Source organism: Terrapene carolina, unplaced genomic scaffold (genome assembly GCF_002925995.2).
Source record: "Terrapene carolina triunguis isolate 2854851 unplaced genomic scaffold, T_m_triunguis-2.0 Scaffold84, whole genome shotgun sequence".
Taxonomy (NCBI): Eukaryota; Metazoa; Chordata; order Testudines; family Emydidae; genus Terrapene; species Terrapene triunguis.
Window position 1 is genome coordinate 3101683 of NW_020664435.1, and position 18181 is coordinate 3119863.

The 18181-nt window shown below is 42.6% G+C and overlaps 1 pseudogene; it reads right to left on the bottom strand.

The window, feature by feature from the left end:
* Positions 1 to 10800: 10800 nt before the first annotated feature.
* LOC112108618 lies at positions 10801 to 14333 on the bottom strand (annotated as a pseudogene).
* Positions 14334 to 18181: the final 3848 nt, after the last annotated feature.

An 18181-nucleotide genomic window follows, 5' to 3' on the forward strand; every position in this document is an offset into this window, starting at 1 on the left:
CCTGTCCCCCCCCACCCATTTATCTTCACCCAGAGACTTTCAACTAGTCTGCCACCCACCTCCTTTTGTACCTCAGAACAAGTATATATATTATTAATGTATAACATAATACAGGATTTAGCCCCAATCTTTGTCTTGCCAATTTAAATCGGCTATTGGTGTGTTCCTATATATGTATAGCAATGTCTGTTCCTGTGAAACTACAGGACGTGAATGGTAGTGAGTTAACAAGGGAGACTATGTGCATCCTTCAGTTTGAGCCCTGCATAGACTCCAGCACATTGCTATTATATGTTTAAAGTTAGTGAACATAAATGACCATGAATTTCATGAGCTTACTAATGTGACTGTCACGTTTTTTGCATGAAAATGATCATCACATTTCCCATTTAAGAACTTGATATTCTTTATGAACATATCTGAATTCTGTAAAGAGAGCTGACAGTTTGTAGGTATAAGGTTTTTTCTTCTTTTCTCTATTATTGTCTCACTTTAATAGAAATGCTAATGGAAAAACATGAAGGACAGCATAATCATTGTGCTGCTCTAGTGATTCTGTGGTTAAGTTTTCCTCAGAGCTTTAATTATAAAGCTTATACTTATTTCAGCAGTTTAACTTTATAAATTCTCAGACAAATACACTTGGGGATACATTCATTCCACTTGTAGGTGTAAACTGAGCCTCTGTTAGCCAGGGGAGCAGACTGGAGCTGGGAGTTCACACCCCGGTATGGGAGGCTGCATGTGGTGGACTGGAGGAAATGAAAGAATGAGAAGAATTGACTTTATCTACTTAAGGAAAATAATTACAAAACTATCCTTGTCCCTTTGAGAGGTAGATGCAATTAAATAAAATGCAGTGAGAGTGTGTTGGAGAGTGCTAAGCAAATGCAAACATACCGTACTTTGATTGAAGAGGAATAATTGCTGAGTATGCAAACAAAGGTAAGAAAGTGTGTAGCTGGGGAATGTGAAGAATGTCCATGGTAGTACAACTCCCAGTCAGCATGTATGAAGTCAATATCCCAGCGTGTGTGAGCTCAGAGTGGGGAAAATGCCTAAGAAAGGACAAAACCTTGAAAGAGCACCAGCTAGGATACTCCTTTGTCAGGCATAGTTCTCCATATTCTGGAAACAGTTCCATGGTCATTACATGCATTCTAAGGCTCCAATTCAGGAAAGCATCCCTATTCAAGAAGGGTACATAAGCAAATTCTTAAATCCCACTGTAGTCAATGAAACTTAAGCACATGCTTAAGTGATTTCCTGAATCGAACTGGCATGTACTTATGTACTTTCCTGAAATGGGGGCTAGAGGAAGACAAAGATTTTTGTTAAGCATAGGAACACCTTCAGCAACACCTGAACAGCACCCTGCAAACTTACCAAAATCGTAAAGCACAAATCCAATGATTAACAGAAGTCCTTTGTTCCAAGAACAGCACTTTGGAAGCTTGATCTGTAAAGCCTCAAAGACCTCATTACAAACCTTTGTTTTATTTACAGCTAAAAGACTTCCTTTGACAGTTCTGCATCAGGGAGTACTGCTGCTTGTCCTTGGTAGGGGGGACATGAAGGACACTATTTCAATGCTTGTCACAGACTCAAAAGAGGGGGAATGAAATGCTTGGGCTTGGCGGAGGAAAGAAAATGTGTATCTTTTTACAGGAACATTTGTTTACAGCAGTTTGGAAGTAGGATTGACAACTGCTCTTTCTTTTCAACTCATCTTTTTAACCCCAGCCTCCCCTCACAATAAACAAAGGCCTGGTCTACACTACGACTTTAATTCGGATTTAGCTGCGTTAATCCGAATTAACCCTTCACCCGTCCACACTACAGAGCCAGTTAATTCGAATTAAAGGGCACTTAAAATCGATTTCTGTACTCCACCTCGACGAGCGGAGTAGCGCCTAAATCGATTTTGTTAATTCGAATTAGGGTTAGTGTGGCCGCACACCACCGAATTACTGTGGTTAAAGTAATGGGGTAGTGTGGCCGCACACCACCGAATTAATGTGGTTAAAAACCGAATTAATGTGCTTAGTGTGGCCGCGCACAATCGAATTTATACAACCTGTTTCCCGAATTCGAATTATCTAAATTCGGATTAATCCTGTAGTGTAGACATACCCAAAGAATTCTAGAAAGGGGAGGCCTTTCCTTACGGGCCATGCTCTTTGTTCCCTAACCTAGAGTTCAGGAGCTAAAATTGGGTCCAAACCCAGAATCCTTGGTTTCCAACATTCCAGGGTGATTGGATCCATACCAGCCTTTACAACCTAGGCCCATTTCTGCAGATAACACAGCAGCTGCTTTTGCTGGTCTCTTGCTGTGAAAAACTCAATACCATGTCTTGGAAACAGGGAAAAACAACAACTTTAAAACAATTCTAATGAAGATTTATGAGGCAAAGTATTTTGTTTGTTAAAAAGGAAAATAGGAAATTCTGCACACACCGACTTGTTAGGATATTAGCCAAGAAGCTACAACTCAAGACATTTTATTTGTCTATGTGTTAATTTAAGATGAAATATTTACCTTTATGAATACTGCAGGAGCATCTTGTTTATTCTCCTATTTTTGAAGTGTGCTTCTATGCTCTCAATATTTTTTCTTATTGCTTGCACTGGAAGTGTATCGTATGCCATAACCTTGCTGCTCCCTGCCGCCTCTTGGAAAGAGTGAGAGTGCGGAAGGGGTGAAGTGGTGGTATGTTGTAATTCCAACCTTGCCTTTCCTTTTGAACACTGCTTGTTACACTCAGGGTATGCTAACATTGCCATAAGGAGGTGCTAATGTTCACATCCCCGACCCAACTTTGATCTAGCTAGACCAAAGGTAGCTCAAGTAACGAGCAGTATAGCCAAAGTAGCATGGACCACGGCATGGGCTAGGCTCCTGAGTACAGCCCCACTCAGGACTTTAGGTTCATACTTGCTCAGCTAGCTCATGCTTCTGCAGCTACACGGCTATTGTTACTCAAGCTATCTTTGATCTAGCTAGATCAAAGCTTGCTTGGGTATAGCTACACACGGTGCAATCCCACCTCCTGGCTGCAGTGTAGACATACCCTTAAAGTAAAATTGATTTTCAATGGCACTTAGGGTAACATTTTCAAGTGTGCTTAAGTCTTTTGGCTCTTAACGTGTACCAAAAAATTGTTCCTGTACAAACTCCAGCCATCTAGTGGCCTTGCCCTTTGAGGAGCTTGGGGGACCTGCGAGGTGCCAAGCACCCTTCAGGCCATAGTAAGAGACATTCAGTCCCTCTCAGAATTGGGTCCATTGGGTCAGGGAGGCAGAAAGTTTAAAAAAAACCAACCAACCAACTCTTTCCAAATGTAGGGAGTTCTTTGTCCAGACTACTGGATATGGGGGCTTTTACTGGCTATATTTCTCTGAGAGTTGCATATGAGGTGCCTAACAAGTGTAAAGTCACCCACAAGTTTACAGTGTGTGGGCTGCAACTGAAAACCTGCTGCTGTACTTTATTACTGCTGTGCACAATGGGTCCTGTCCATGGTATTTACTTTTACCTAATCTTAGCTATTAATGACACTAGGCATCAGTTATCAGGACCTTTTTAGAAGGTTGAATGGAATAGCAATTGGTACAATGCTTATAGATCTTCTACATTGTTTTCACTCTCTCTTGTCCCCTTGGTAAATGTACTTTAATTTTTATCTCTTAACAGACTTTTCTTTTCCTGCAACCATGGTTTTTACCCTATCTTGTTGTACTCTGCTATTCTTTAAACCTTTACAATAATTGAACAGCTTAATTAGAATTGTAAAGAAATAAATTTAAGTCAAAAATTTCAAACCTGAGTGTTATGGTCCTTGGATAAGTTGCCATTTCTGAGACCTTTTTCCAGTCCCACAAGTGCACTCCTTTCAAGTGACAGGCCTGTGCCTCCATTTCTCTTTGAGAGGGGAATCCCCATGAAGCAGCCACTCCCTAAATCTCCAGAATATACCCCTCTGGATACCAACTGTGATATCTAACGAGCCCAATGAACGTTGCACCTGGAATAGTTTCCCTGTGGGAGTCTGTGGACAGTAATAACATGCAGTGACACAGAAGCAGCATCTTCAAAACAAAGTATGATTTATTTGCCGAAAGGTTCACAGCACTTAGCAAAGTGGATTTAAAACAAAGAGACCTATATTCATACTGTCTTACCTACACTTGGCACTCCCTTCAAACCCTAGGAAGACAACTTACCCTTAGTGCCCCCATTCTTTGTGGACTAAATTATAGGCTGCTTGCTGCAGACCCTGATTCTCTGTCAGACTTGGTGTCTTCTTGCGTACCTGTCAGCACTCACTGACACTCCCTAGCAGCCTCTCAATGCACTCAAACATTATGCCTTTTCTAGGCCCAGAGTCATGTAATGGTTTAGTATTTTCCTTTGATCTGAGGCTTAGCCTTGGGAAGAGCAAACCATTTTAGCCTTGAGGAAGGCAGGTAGTGGGGATATTCCCCAACTTACAGCTGCCCCATTGTTTCCTCAAGCTCTAACAACCCCCTTTTGAGCTAAACATGTTGCAAATAATCCATCATACACAAACACACAGAGCTACGCATAATATTTGTAAAAAATAATACAAGTATTTTCCTGTTTGTCAACAATCTGTTCCACCTTGGATTTAGCTGTGATGCTGGGAGTACCTTTCCCAGACCCGAAGAAAGCTCTGTTGGCTCAAAAGTTTGTCTCTCTCACCAATGGAAGTTGGGCCAATAAAAGATATTACCGTACCCACAATGAGTATCTAACATTAGGCACCCAAATCCATATTTAGGCACCTAACTAAAAATGGCTTGATCTTCAGAGATACTAAGCACCCATAATTCATAGTGGGCTAGATCCTCAGCTGCTGTAAATCGGCAAAAATCAATGGAGCTTCATCTGCTTACACCAGTTGAAGATCTGACTCCATTGTTTTTAGTGGGAGTTGCAGATGCTCGGAACTTCTGAAAATCGGATCCCTTTCAGTTGGAATGCATAGCTTTAGGCACCCAAGTTTGAAGAGTTAGGCCTTATTGTGTACCTGATTTTAATCAGCCATTGTCTACAAAACTTTTATGGCAACTAGAGTGATGTGGCCTTAGAAGGGATGGCTGGGAGTGTTCTGCCTTACCAGCTGAAGGCAAAAAGTTGCAATAATTGCTGCTAACAGGGACAGTAGTAGAGAAAAATGCAGCACTTGAGATAGGAAAGAAAGGCATTCAAAGAAAAAACAAAAAGCCATCCAGTGACACATATATTCAGTGGAGCTTTTTAATGGTGTACTTATGGCCCAGTCTATTTAACATTGTAGTCAATGGAAACAGTCTCATTGACTTAAACAGGAGTTGATCAAGCACTGAGCTTTCAGGAATAATCATATCCAATATGTTAAAGTTCCTGGTACTTCTATCCAGAATGATAATTGCTACCTCCATTATGTGCAATAAGGGTTTTTCCCCCCTTATCTTTAAGGCACTGGAGGGAATAGTCCTTAGAACAAAGTGGAGGGCTAGGAAACAGCTATCACTGATGGCTTGAGAGACCCTAGGCTGGAGAGACCAAGAGTAAAGGTAGCACTCTTTTTCCACCACCAACTGAATGTTGCTGATGCACGTTGCTGATGCCCTATGAACTCTCTTGGCTCCTGCAAACTAGATTTTTAACCACTGTCCCAAGGCCACTGGGCCCAGAGATCAGGTAAACTACATTTGCTAATATTTAACTTTTATACCAGTGGTTCTCAAACCTTTGTACTGGTGACCCCTTTCACATAGCAAGCCTCTGAGTGCGGCCCCCCCTTATAAATTAAAAACACTTTTTTATATATTTAACACCATTATAAATGCTGAATGCAAAGCGGGGCTTGGGGTTGAGGCTGACAGCTCACGACCCCCCATGTAATAACCTTGCGACCCCCTGAGGGGTCCTGACCCCCAGTTTGAGAACCCCTGTTTTATACTAACCCTGCTGAGGGTGAAAGAAACCCAGTATAACCTGTACTATGTTAATGCAAGCTCTAGTATTATTGCACTTACCACTTTTCTAGTTATTTTCACTAAGCAAGTTGGAGCATAGTTTTGGTCTTAGAATCATAGAATCATAGGACTGGAGGGGACCTTGAGAGGTCATCTAGTCCAATCCCCTGCACTCATGGCAGGACTAAGTATTTCTAGACCATCCCTGACAGGTATTTGTCTAACCTGCTCTTAAAAATCTCCAATGATGGAGATTCCACAACCTCCTTAAGCAATTTATTCCAGTGCTTGACTATCCTGACAGGAAGTTTTTCCTAATATCCAACCTAAACCGCTCTTGCTGTAATTTAAGCCCATTGCTTCTTGTCCTATCCTGAGAAGTTAAGGAGAACAATTTTTCTCCTTCCTCCTTATATCAACCTTTTATATACTTGAAAACTGTTATCAGGTACCTTCTCAGTCTTCTCTTCTCCAGACTAAACAAATCCAATTTTGTCAACCTTCCCTCATAGGTCATGTTGTCTAGACCTTTAATCATTTTTTTGTTTTCTTCTCTAGACTTTCTCCAATTTATCCATGTTTTCTGAAATGTGGCACCCAGAACTGGACACAATATTCCAGTTGAGGCTTAATCAGCGCAGAGTGGAGCAGAAGAATTACTTCTCTTGGCTTGCTGACAACACTCCTGCTAATACATGTCAATCAATTGTTATCACAACATACCTGAAAATATTTTTACAGTTATTGCTAGTTAATTAACTTTTTATCTTAAAATATGAATGTATTTGTTTCTTTTTTAAAGGTCACAATAGTGTTTCAGTTTAATTTCATGCAAGAAAGCGTTAGGAAGAACATCAAAGCAAGCTCTCTTAAAATAGGAAGATGTACTAATTATTAGCCTAAGAAGAACTCAGCATATCTCAGAAGGGAAAAGTGGGGAGAGATGCACAGAAGTGGCCTTAAACCACTTGTACAATTCGTTGCCCTGGTCCTACTAGAGCTGTGCATGCTATGGATGTGTTAGGCGCCTGAAGACCTGAAATAGACATCATGGCTAGAGATAAAAGATGGCATGGGGGCAGTGGCATGAGACAATGCAGAGAGGGCATTGTGGCTATTGACAGTGACACAGCAAGAGATGATTCAGAGGCAGTGGCAAGGTGTCTCTTCACAGAAGCCATTCAGCAGTTATCCCTAAGGGCTGGGGCTGGAGCTGCCCAAGTGCACTCCTGGGCTCTGAAACTTCACTAACCACTGACAAACTAAGTGGGGTGCACCAAAGGGGAAGGGAGGGGAGTGAGGTATAGCAGGAACAATTGTCCATTGGATGTTCACATTAGCAGGTGGGGAAACTGAGGCAAAGGACTACTGCCCAAGATATTGTGGGGGTGAGTGTTTTACATACTCTCTGTATGTAAATCAACATACAGTTGATTTATTGGTGTTGTGTTTTCCCAGATTAATGCTGTGGTTCTTTCCCCCTTAATAAAGTTTTCTTTGTTTTCTCACAAGTGCTGAGTCTGTGTAGAGGGTAAGTATTGCCCCAGGGAAAGTATTTCATTTTTTTCAAGTTTCTGGGTTGGGACTCAAGCCAGTGGTGTTTGTTAATTTTAAGAGGAATCCCTTGATATTTGAACCCAACCCTTTTTGCTCCTGATAACACCTGGCGGAAGGGTTACAACTGCCAACTTTTCTGCATAATACAGCAAAATGGCATGTCTGGAGGGACACCCCAGAATAAGGAAAATGTTTGCAGTCTGGAACTGGGTTACCACACCCAAAGGGGAAAAGGGAAGAAAGCCAGCTGCAGATACTGAGCCGAAACGGTAAGTCTATAAACCCTGGAAACACTCTTAGAAGTAAAATGGATTCAGTCTACTGGGCTCAATACTATTTACACATTCAAATGCATTATTAGTTAAGCATTTGTCTCATTGCTTCCACAATGAATTCAGCTAGTGTCAGTGTCAGGAATGAATGAGCGCACAGCAATTTTAGAGAGAATCCTTAGTTTTCAAGTCAACACATTGCAGTGGTTCTACTTAATCCATCAAAAAGGGAAGAGAGAAGAGTCTGACAGCCAGACGGGAAGAAATAAAAGTCAAGAGGGTAATGTTCCAGCTATTTTAGGAACCATTTACACTATGAAATTGACTGCATTTAAGAACAGTTGTTGAACACGTTTGGGGAACAGCTGTGTTATTGCAAAACATAAGGGTCTAGGATGTGTCTAGCCCTGTGTGGCTGCACTAGGGTGGATGGTGGGGCAAAGGAGGATTTCCCTTCCCTCTCCCTTAAAGCCACAGTCCCAATCCTTGAGCAAAGTCTGGGAAAGTCTAATTCTGGAATCAGCACTAGAAACCCTGAAGTACAGAAGGAAGTACCAGTCTGTGAGCTGAGCTGTGAGCTGCAACCTGTTTAAAATGTGTGATGTAGCAGTTGCCACAGCTGTGTGCAACCCTCCTCCAGTACTCCGGGAGGCATTATGCCTGCCTGAGGCAAAATGCTCTGGGGAGCTGCCATGAGTGCCAAGTATCACCTCGCTTCCCTGTGGCTCAAAAGCCACAAAATATTAATATTAATGGCAATGTTTTCATAACCTTTATTTTACTCTCCATGAAAAGTCTCTTTATTTAACAGAAAACTGCAAAAATTAGGTATAATCCCTTAGATAGCTAGATCAATCTTTGCTAAATAAGACTACGTAATATGGATCATAAACATGAATTTATGCCAGTTATTAGAAATACCTGCCATTGTTTAAATATCTGTACTCAGGGACTGGAGCTGTGGTGCTCTCTCTCTGCGGGGGCTGCCATTTTGCTGATGCTGCAGATGGGACCTCCTGCTGAGAAGTAAATTGAGAATAAGGAAATGCAGCTCATCATGGGATGATATGAGAAAGAGACCATCAAAGTCACTGTAAGGTATGTTTTATTCCTTTAAAAAAGAGCTTGCTCACATCTCTAGCTCACCTATCAAAACCTTCATGTCAAACCTGACCAGTATAAAATATTTCATTGTCTGTCAGTCTTTGTGTGATGAATCTAAACAATCTTTGTTATTCCTCATAATTCTGTGTCTTTTATTTGTAATACAGCTACTGTCCCTCTTCTAGTGTCACACGTGGAACACAATTAATCATATCGTTGACAATTTCTGAAAATACTTGTTAAAAATAATTTGGTTAGCTTAATACTATAGGAAGGTTAAAATATAGAATTGACCTTAATTTGAGAGTGGTTTTCACAATCAGCGCTGCTTTTGTGTTTATAGTTACTGCAATTGCTTGCACTAGTTGTGCCTTTGCACATGAAAGTTATCTACTCACTTCTGTGCGCAAAGGTCCAGTTTGTCTGGGCAGTTTTGACACTAGTGCGTGCAAAAGGGCATTCAAAAATGCACAGAATTCTGACCTTAGTTTATGAAACTTGTGGACTGAAAATCTGCTTTACAGGAAATGCATTTAATCTTTGTATCAATCTATAAAATGAGACTATTGAAATGGCATCTTCCAATTTGTCTTGGAATTATTCTTTATTGTATTTAAGATTATAAATACTGGTTCACTCTTTTATTGTATTAGTTATAGTGACTAGAACATCTTTAGATCAGAGATTTAATTTCAATATTTCCTTACAATGCTGAAATCCAAAACACACAAAACACTATGCTAGCTTAGGAGAACCAGCAAGTGGAAGAAGAGAGATAGATAAGAAACAGACAGACCAGAGCAGTCTAGTTTTGCTGTCCAAGGTCAGTGAAATGAAGGAAATAAACAGCATAAGTGTTGAAAAATGAAACAGATTTTAAAAATCCTTTCATTTTTTAATAATGAGATGTTAGCACAGGTAAGGATTTAAATAGGATTATTATGACACTATTCCTTTAAATTAAATGTTCTGCAGATTTCTTGTAGCATGGCTCTTTTTGGGTGAATAATGGGATGAAGAAAGCACCTGGAGTCTTAATAGCAATGAGGCTAGGTTTAGATAACATGGGATTGCTTGCTATGTGTTGAACTATTGGTGGCATTCATTTTTGTATCTCACATATCTATTTGTCCATAATGGTCTTGGGAGGAACATGGGGAGTAAAATTCCCTGGATATGGTGGTCCTCTCAATTTCACAAGCTAAAAACTATCTAGTTTATGTAAATGTTTGGTTTTGTAAGAATTCCAGACATAGGCGTACGTTACCACTTTCTTTTGCTAGCAGCCCCACAGATGCCTGTTCCTGTGTAGGGATAAATTCTGCCCTATCCTACAATGGTATACATTTGGAATAACTCCATTGAAATTGGTGGAATAACTCTGAATTTACACCAGCATACCTGAGAGCAGAATTTTGGCTCTTAAATTTTGTCTACACTAGGATAACTACCTATTCCTTGGTAGTCCATCGAATCCGATGATGACAAATCTGTGCAGATCATCAGTTGTTGGTCTTATGGTGTGCCCTCTGGTGACTATACAAGCCAATTCTAGAGGTGCACATTTTGCTGCAGATGGTGCATGGGAAGTTTGCGGTCAGTGGGTTGTGCGCTGCTGATGCTCTGTGACATCATTCGCGTGCCTCTTGTAGATGCCGGCAGCGGTCTTCCTCAAAGGCGATGCAGGTATTTCTGACTGTTGCACGCCACTGTGTTCTGTCGCTGGCGGCATCCTCAAGGTCCCTAGGTTTGATACTGCTGTAGTGCAGATTGGCTTTGATGGTGTCCTTGTAACGTTTCCGTGGACGACCTATATGCCGGATGCCCTGGGAGAGCTCACCATACAGAAGCTGGTGGGGGATTCTGTTGGCATCCATGCGGCTGACATGACCGGTCCAACGTAGCTGTGACTTCATGATCATCATTTCGATGCTTTTCATCTGGGCTCTCTCGAGGACCTCGAGATTGGGCACTTTGTCTTGCCAGCGGATCTTCATGATGTTGCGGAGGCAGCGCATGTGAAATGCTTCGAGCTACTTGATGTGACGCCTATATAGTGTCCATGTTTCACACCCGTACAAAAGAGATGAAAGAACAACAGCTCTGTACACAAGCAGTTTTGTTGACATCCGGATGTTGTGGTGATTTAAAACTTTGACACGCAGACAGCCAAGTGCCTGGCTTGCTTTGGATATTTGTGCATTGATCTCATTATCCAGTGATCCATCACTGGATATGACACTACCCAGATATTTAAAGTTCTCCACTATTTTCAACTGAGTGCCGTCGATGGAGATACTCGGGACAGAAGCATTTGATCCTGGTGCAGGTTGATGGAGAACTTCTGTCTTTCCGAGGCTGATAGTTAGTCCGAAAAGTTGCGAGGCCTCAGCAAACTTGTTGACAATGTGCTGAAGATCATTTTCAGTGTGAGCCATGAGGGCACAGTCGTCAGCAAAGAGTGCCTCAAGAAGGAGTTTCTGCACTGTCTTAGTCTTTGCATTCAGGCGACGGAGGTCAAAAAGTGAACCACCGTGCCAGTATTTCAAGTATATACCTCGGTCCAGATCTTTCAGTGCATGGTTAAGGACACATGCAAAGAACAGATTAAATAGGACAGGAGCGAGAACACATCCTTGTTTCACGCTGTTGGTGATGTTAAAGGGGGCTGATGTGGCTCCATCAGACAATACTTCGCCTGTCATGCTGTCATGAAAAAGGCGTATAATCTGGACAAATTTTCTTGGGCAGCCAAGTCGTGTTAGAATGGTCCAAAGGGCTTCCCTGTTGACGGTATCAAATGCCTTTGTCAGATCTATGAAGACAGCGTACAGGTGCATGTTCTGTTCAATGCACTTCTCTTGTATTTGTCTGACAGCAAACACCATGTCGACTGTGCTCCGGCCAGGTCGAAAACCACACTGACTTTCAGGTAGATTTGCCTCGGAAATACTGGCTATTAGGTGGTTCAAGATGATGTGGGCGATGATCTTCCCTCCAACAGAGAGGAGGGATATGCCTCTATAGTTTCCACATTCTGCTTTGCTGCCTTTGTTCTTGAAAAGAGAGACAATAGTAGCATCGCGAAGGTCCTGTGGTATGTTTTCATCCTCCCAGATGTTGATGATCACGCTGTGGAACGCTGCTAGTGCTGCTGGACCTGCTGCTTTATATATCTCTGCTGGTATCCCATCTTTTCCAGGAGCTTTCCCTGAACTCATCTGGCTAACAGCTTTCTTAATCTCATCTATAGTGGGCGGAAAGTCAAAATCTGTCAGAGCAGGTTGTTGTGGAATTTCATTGAGGACATTATTATTCACGGTTGATGGTCTATTGAGAAGGTTGCTAAAGTGTTCTCGCCATCTTTCGTTGATGCCTTCTTTATCTTTAATCAGCATTGTGTTGTCTAATGAGAGCAATGGGGTGGTCCTTGGTTTAAAGGGTCCATAGACAGTCTTAATAGCACTAAAGAACATCTTTAAGTTGAGGGTCTCAGCATAGTGCTCAATTTCTTTGGCTTTGCTCTCCCACCAGTTGTCTTGTATCTGACGGAGGTCTTTCTGTGTTTTGCTCTGAAGGTACTTGAAATGGTCCCGTTTAGAGACTGAGGAGGGGTCATTCTGCCATTCGATAAAGGCTTTTCTCTTTACTTCCAATGCTGAGAATATTTCTTCTTGGTTCTCATCAAACCAATCCTGATGTGTTCTTTTCTTTGGTCCAAAAGATGTTATTGCTGTGTCAGTCACTATCTGCTTGAACTGGTCCCACTTTTCGGTTACAGTACCGATCAGTTGTCCATGGGATGTCAGTTTGTCATCAAGACTCTTCTGGAATTTGTTGAAACATTGAGCATCCTTCAGTTTGGCTATATTGAAAGCAGGTCCCACATGCTTAGGGCGTTTGTGCCGAGAAGGAACGATGTAGAGTTGAAGAGACGTCCTGACTAATCTGTGATCTGTCCAGCACTCTGCGCCTCGCATTACTCTGATAATCAGTACGTCTCAGATGTCTCGCCTTCTAACAGTGGCATAATCTATCAGATGCCACTGTTTGGACCTAGGGTGCATCCACATTGTTTTGTATTTGTCCGCTTGTCGGAACAGAGTGTTGGTAATGGTCAGGTCATTTTCAGAACAAAGACTCAAAAGAAGTAGTCCATTACTGTTCATTTTGCCTACACCATGTGGCCCGATTACTCCTTTCCAGTTCTCGCTGTCAGCCCCAACTCGGGCACTGAAATCTCCAAGTAGGAGTAGTTTATCTGTTACAGGTGTGGCCTTGATCAGTCTGTCGAGATCTTCATAGAATTGTTCCTTTGAGTTGTCAGAGCATGTTAAAGTGGGTGCATATGCACTGATGATGGTGACATGACGTTTGGCATTTAGTGGGAAGCGCAGCTTCAGCAATCTTTCATTGATACCCAGTGGAAGGTCTGGGAGTTGATGCATCAATAAGGTTTTTATTGCCAGACCAACTTCATGTATTCTATCCTCTGTCTCAGTCTTACCCTTCCAGAAGAAGGTGTAACCACCACCTGGTTCACTCAAGAAACCTTCCCTAGGCAATCTTGTTTCACTTAATGCCGCTATATCGATGTTATAATGGACTAGTTCTCGAGCAATGAGGGCTGTCCTTCTCTCAGGTCTTGCAACAGCTTCTCGATCCATGAGGGTACGAACATTCCATACACCAATGGTAAGTTTTCTCAAATTTTTCTTTTGGTTTCGGCCACAGATTGGGTTGAACTGCCAGCCGCGGCTTGCTGGCCAGTTGTTGTAGGGCAGGCAATTTTTAGGCCACCTTTTCTAGGCCCCTCCCTTACTAGGGTGAACAGTGCTGTCCTGAAGAGGGCTGCTCAGACGCCTGGGATGCTGCCGGGCAACTCTGCTGCCCGAAGTACAGAGCTGTACGACCACCTATCCACAGGCTGCCTGCGTGCAGGATTGGGACTACGACTCCCAGTGGTAACCTCCACCTGTCGCTTTGCCCCTCCCCCATCGCCGCAGGACTTGGGTAGTATGATGATGATGTTGTTTGATCATTTGCACAGGACCTGTGCGTGAAAGCTTTTGAGTGGTAGAGCCGTTGCACGGGAGCAATCCCACTCTCTCGACCTTAGAAGCCAGACACCAATGGTACGAAAAATCATCACGACTGGTAACTTCTTTGGTTGCAGTGGATGGCCTTGACGTCTTTCGTGCCTCGTCAAGTCCTTCGCTTTCCACAAAGCTTTGCAGAACCGCCTTCTTGGCCGTTGGATCTTAGTGATCTCTTTCGCCCAGTCCGCCGGAGCTGACGTCGCATGCGGGGGAGGCATATCCCAAATTCACTGAGGGTTTGAGTCCCATCAATTACACTCACCTGGTTTGGCTGGCCTGTCGAAGCCGTTGCCCAGGGTGTGGCTGCTGCGCATGCTGCAGCTACTTGGAGCCACAGGTGAGAGCTGAGTGACAGGTGAGGACCAAAGTGGATGGACTACCCCCAAAGGGTACGACAAGTCCCCCCATCAGAGGTACTACCCCTCCCTGGCCACCCCATACACCCCTATTACTGTAGTAATAGTAACTACCTATTACTGACATCCATTGCCAACAACTAATAGTTTTCATAGGATAGCCAAGACTTCAGAATAGAGCTGGTTGAATATTTATATTTAATTTCTTTTCCAGAAGTGGTCAAATTTGTGTGAAAGATAAAAAGTGGAAACATTTCAGCCAAAAATAGAAATATTTTCATTTGGAAATGCCACTGTGATTGCCTCAGAGCAATTGTAATTCAGGTACCTCATTCTTCTCTGTAGGCTGGGCTCCCTGGTTGGACTAGATCTCCTGAGATACACCACTCTCCCATCTTGGAGAGGAGCACCACCAAGGGTATGTCTACACTGCAGTAGGGACTGTGCTTCCAAGCTCAGGTAGATAGACACACACTAGCTCTGCTTGAGCTAGCACACTAAAATTAGCAGTGTAGCGAGGGGTAGCCTGGTGGCAGCTCGGGCCAGCTGCCCAAGTATGTACCCTGGGGTTTGGGTGGGTTGTGCACAGGTGGTTAGCCCAAGCTGCTGTGCCTGCTACCCCGGCTACACTGCTGTTTTTAGTCCGTTAGCTTGAGCAGAGCTAGGATGTGTCTGTCTACGCAAACCAGGGAGCACACTCCCAGCTGCAGTGTAGATATACCAATAGAGGAGGATAGTGACAAAAGGCAACAGAACTACAACTCCCACTGCACTGTAGTAGCATATCCATATTGAAATATTTTGATTTTCAGCCAAAAACTGACAACGTTTTAGTTTTTCAAGTGGTTGGCTGCTATAGCTGGGCATTGATAATGATTTCAGGGTGAGCATATGACGTTTTGGGGCATGGCCATCATCTTCATGATACAAATGTTGTGATAGCTATGTTGATTGTTTACTTATCTCCACTTATCTCCACTAACGGTGAATCGACTGTATTGTCTGTTGTTGGCCACTCGATTATTCACTTTGTTATACATTTGGTCTAGTTGATTTGTAATCCTGAACATTACAAATCCTGTAATCTTCAGGATTACAAATCAACTAAATGGGAATTATTATCTGTACCTACTCATTTTTTCTTTTCTTTTCCACTTTTAAGCAGGTGAGCATGACTGGAGAACAAGTGAGCATTCCTGAATTAGGTGGAAGAAGGACCCAGCTTGCACCAAGGAAGGAGCTAGAAGGGGGCTGCTCTCCATTCACGAAGGTTTATGAAATAAACATGTATGGTAGCTGAGGAGAGGAAAAGAAGGAGTTAACAGCAAGAACACTGATCCAGAAGTCTGAGGAAAAAGTAATGTGACAATACCAATTGACAGAGACTGTAATTTTCTTTTTTCCCCCCAATTTTTTTCTAATTTGTTTTAGTTTTGAGCTTTTTGGTAATACAAACATCCTTCTCCTTGAAGGGTCTTCTTAACTTTGCTGAGAACTTCTACCAGCTTGCAAACTTTCTGACAAACTTCCAGAATAGCATACAGCAAGATCTCTAGTCTTCACTATTGTCCCCCTAAAGAACATAGCATCTTCTCTTCAGACCGGCACTCACTCAGGATTTCAAAAACTTTGTGCGACAGCGTCTCTGTGGACATTGAGAAATTGTTTATTTCTGGACTTGTTATCTATAGCTATCGAGACAGTATAAAATCATTAAAACTATATGAAGATTACAACTTATCTGCAATCCAGCCATTTGTAGAAACTCACCTGACCAAAGGCATCCAATTAATAAAGATACTTGAGGGAATCAGAATATAAACTTAAATGAATATAATTTACTCTCTAATCTTTCCCATTAAGTTCCTTTGTTCATACAATAAAGTTAAATGACTCAAACACAATTTTAAATTCAGATATTTTTTCTTTGCAATGGCTACTTCAATCTTTCCTTCTACCCACCCCATCTCTCAGACTCTGACATTTCTAACAACACTTTCAATAACTCCTAAAACTGTAAGCATAGATTTATGTGATGATTCAAAGGGGACTTGTGAAGGGAAAACCTCATTGCCAATGCTGCCTAGTGGTCAGGTGGGGGCATGGCAAGTTTTTTCTTTCTTTCTGGGCACTCCCCTTTTTACAGCTATTCCTGACTTGCAAAGATCTGTGTATTCAATCATTCAGCTCTCTGGCCAGGTCACGTGTTTGAGGCCACCCCTTTTGGGGTATATATAAAGAGTCCAACAACAGGGTAGCCTTCTGGGTTAGATAAGGGATCCCCAGGCTTCCCCTTGGGTCGGGGTTTCATTGTCTGGACTCTTCTGACTTTAGGATCTTCCTTCAACTAGATTCTCTGCACCAGGAATAGGCTTTTGTAGTTGGCCCCTCATTAGGGGTTGGTTGGGGAACCCAGGACCACCCTCTCCACCAGGTTCCAATCCAGGGCTCAGTTGTAAGCAGCTAAATCCTGCACCCTAGAGTGCTATGCAGGTGGTACCATGGATCAGTTCCTACCAGTCTGATCTCTTCACAACAGGTAAAGCTCACAAATAATTGAACACAAAGGTAAAGTCTTTAAAGTCTTCAGAGAATCAAAGGTCCCGTCTTTGTTGGCTTGGTAAGGTCACCACAGCTGGGCTTCAGGCAGCAAGATCTCCTGCAGTGCTCCTTCCTAGGAGTTCAGAATAGAGGTCAGTTCACTGGCACTATCTGCCAGCTACTGACTCTGCTCCACTTTTAAGCTCCTCCTCCAGCCTGTGCAAGCTTGGCAGGGTAGAGCTGCCTGGCTGCAGAGCAACTCTTTAACCCCTTCTTTTCCAGTGTGTATTTCCATTCTGGAAAATATCCGTATGCTATCAGTGAAGTTGCTAACATATTTGGTAGACAACAGTGACCCGCTGCCTACAGTTCTGATGCAGATAGATATTCTTCTTTTTTTACTTGAGAAATCTGAACAGATCATGTATTCAGATTTCTTCCTGTTCTTGCAGCTGACTGCCTTAAACATCCCATCTGTGGCTTCTACTAGGTGAGCGCAGAAGCACTCACTTCTTTGATAAAATAGATGTTGCAGTGATTTGACGTAAATGAATTTTTCATGCAGGCTGTTTCTGTGGGAATGCGGGTGCTAAATTCACCTGAAAAGCATATGCCTGGCAAAATTGCCACGATCCAAGGAAACCATGATTGTGGCTGACAATGAATGCCACAGAATGAATAACAATACATTGTTTAAGGTAGGCTTCAATCCAAGCGTTCTGAGCATTTAGGCTCGATCCTTGCACAACAGCTGCAGTCTATGAGATACACCCAAATTACAGCAGTAACTGGCTAGTTCCAAAGGGAATCGCACTACACGTACGTGTGGGTGTTTCAGCATTACGCAATGTAAATCAGGAAAGTGTGTTGCAAATTAGACCCACCAGCTCTACAATAACGTGCTCCCCAGCCTCTCCTCCACTCCAGTTTATTTACAGTAGACAATACAGTACGCTGAAGTATTCATCACTAATTGGGATGCTGAGAGCAAAGGGCATTTCTCACTGTTGAAATGAAGCAAAAGGTTTCAGCATTCATCCTGATTAAAGAAGAAATAGAAGGGTACGTTGTGTAAGAAATGCAAAAGGAGACTGCAACATCTGTTAGGGTTCTCTTATTTCCTCTTCTAAAACCAAGGATGTGAGAAAAAGACAGGCAGTGAGTATGAAAAGCCATTGGGTTAGATTCACCACTGCCACTGGTGCAGAGTAGGGCAGCTTGCATCTCCTTGTGCTAGTGAGTGTTACTATGCTGCTTCAGGGAGG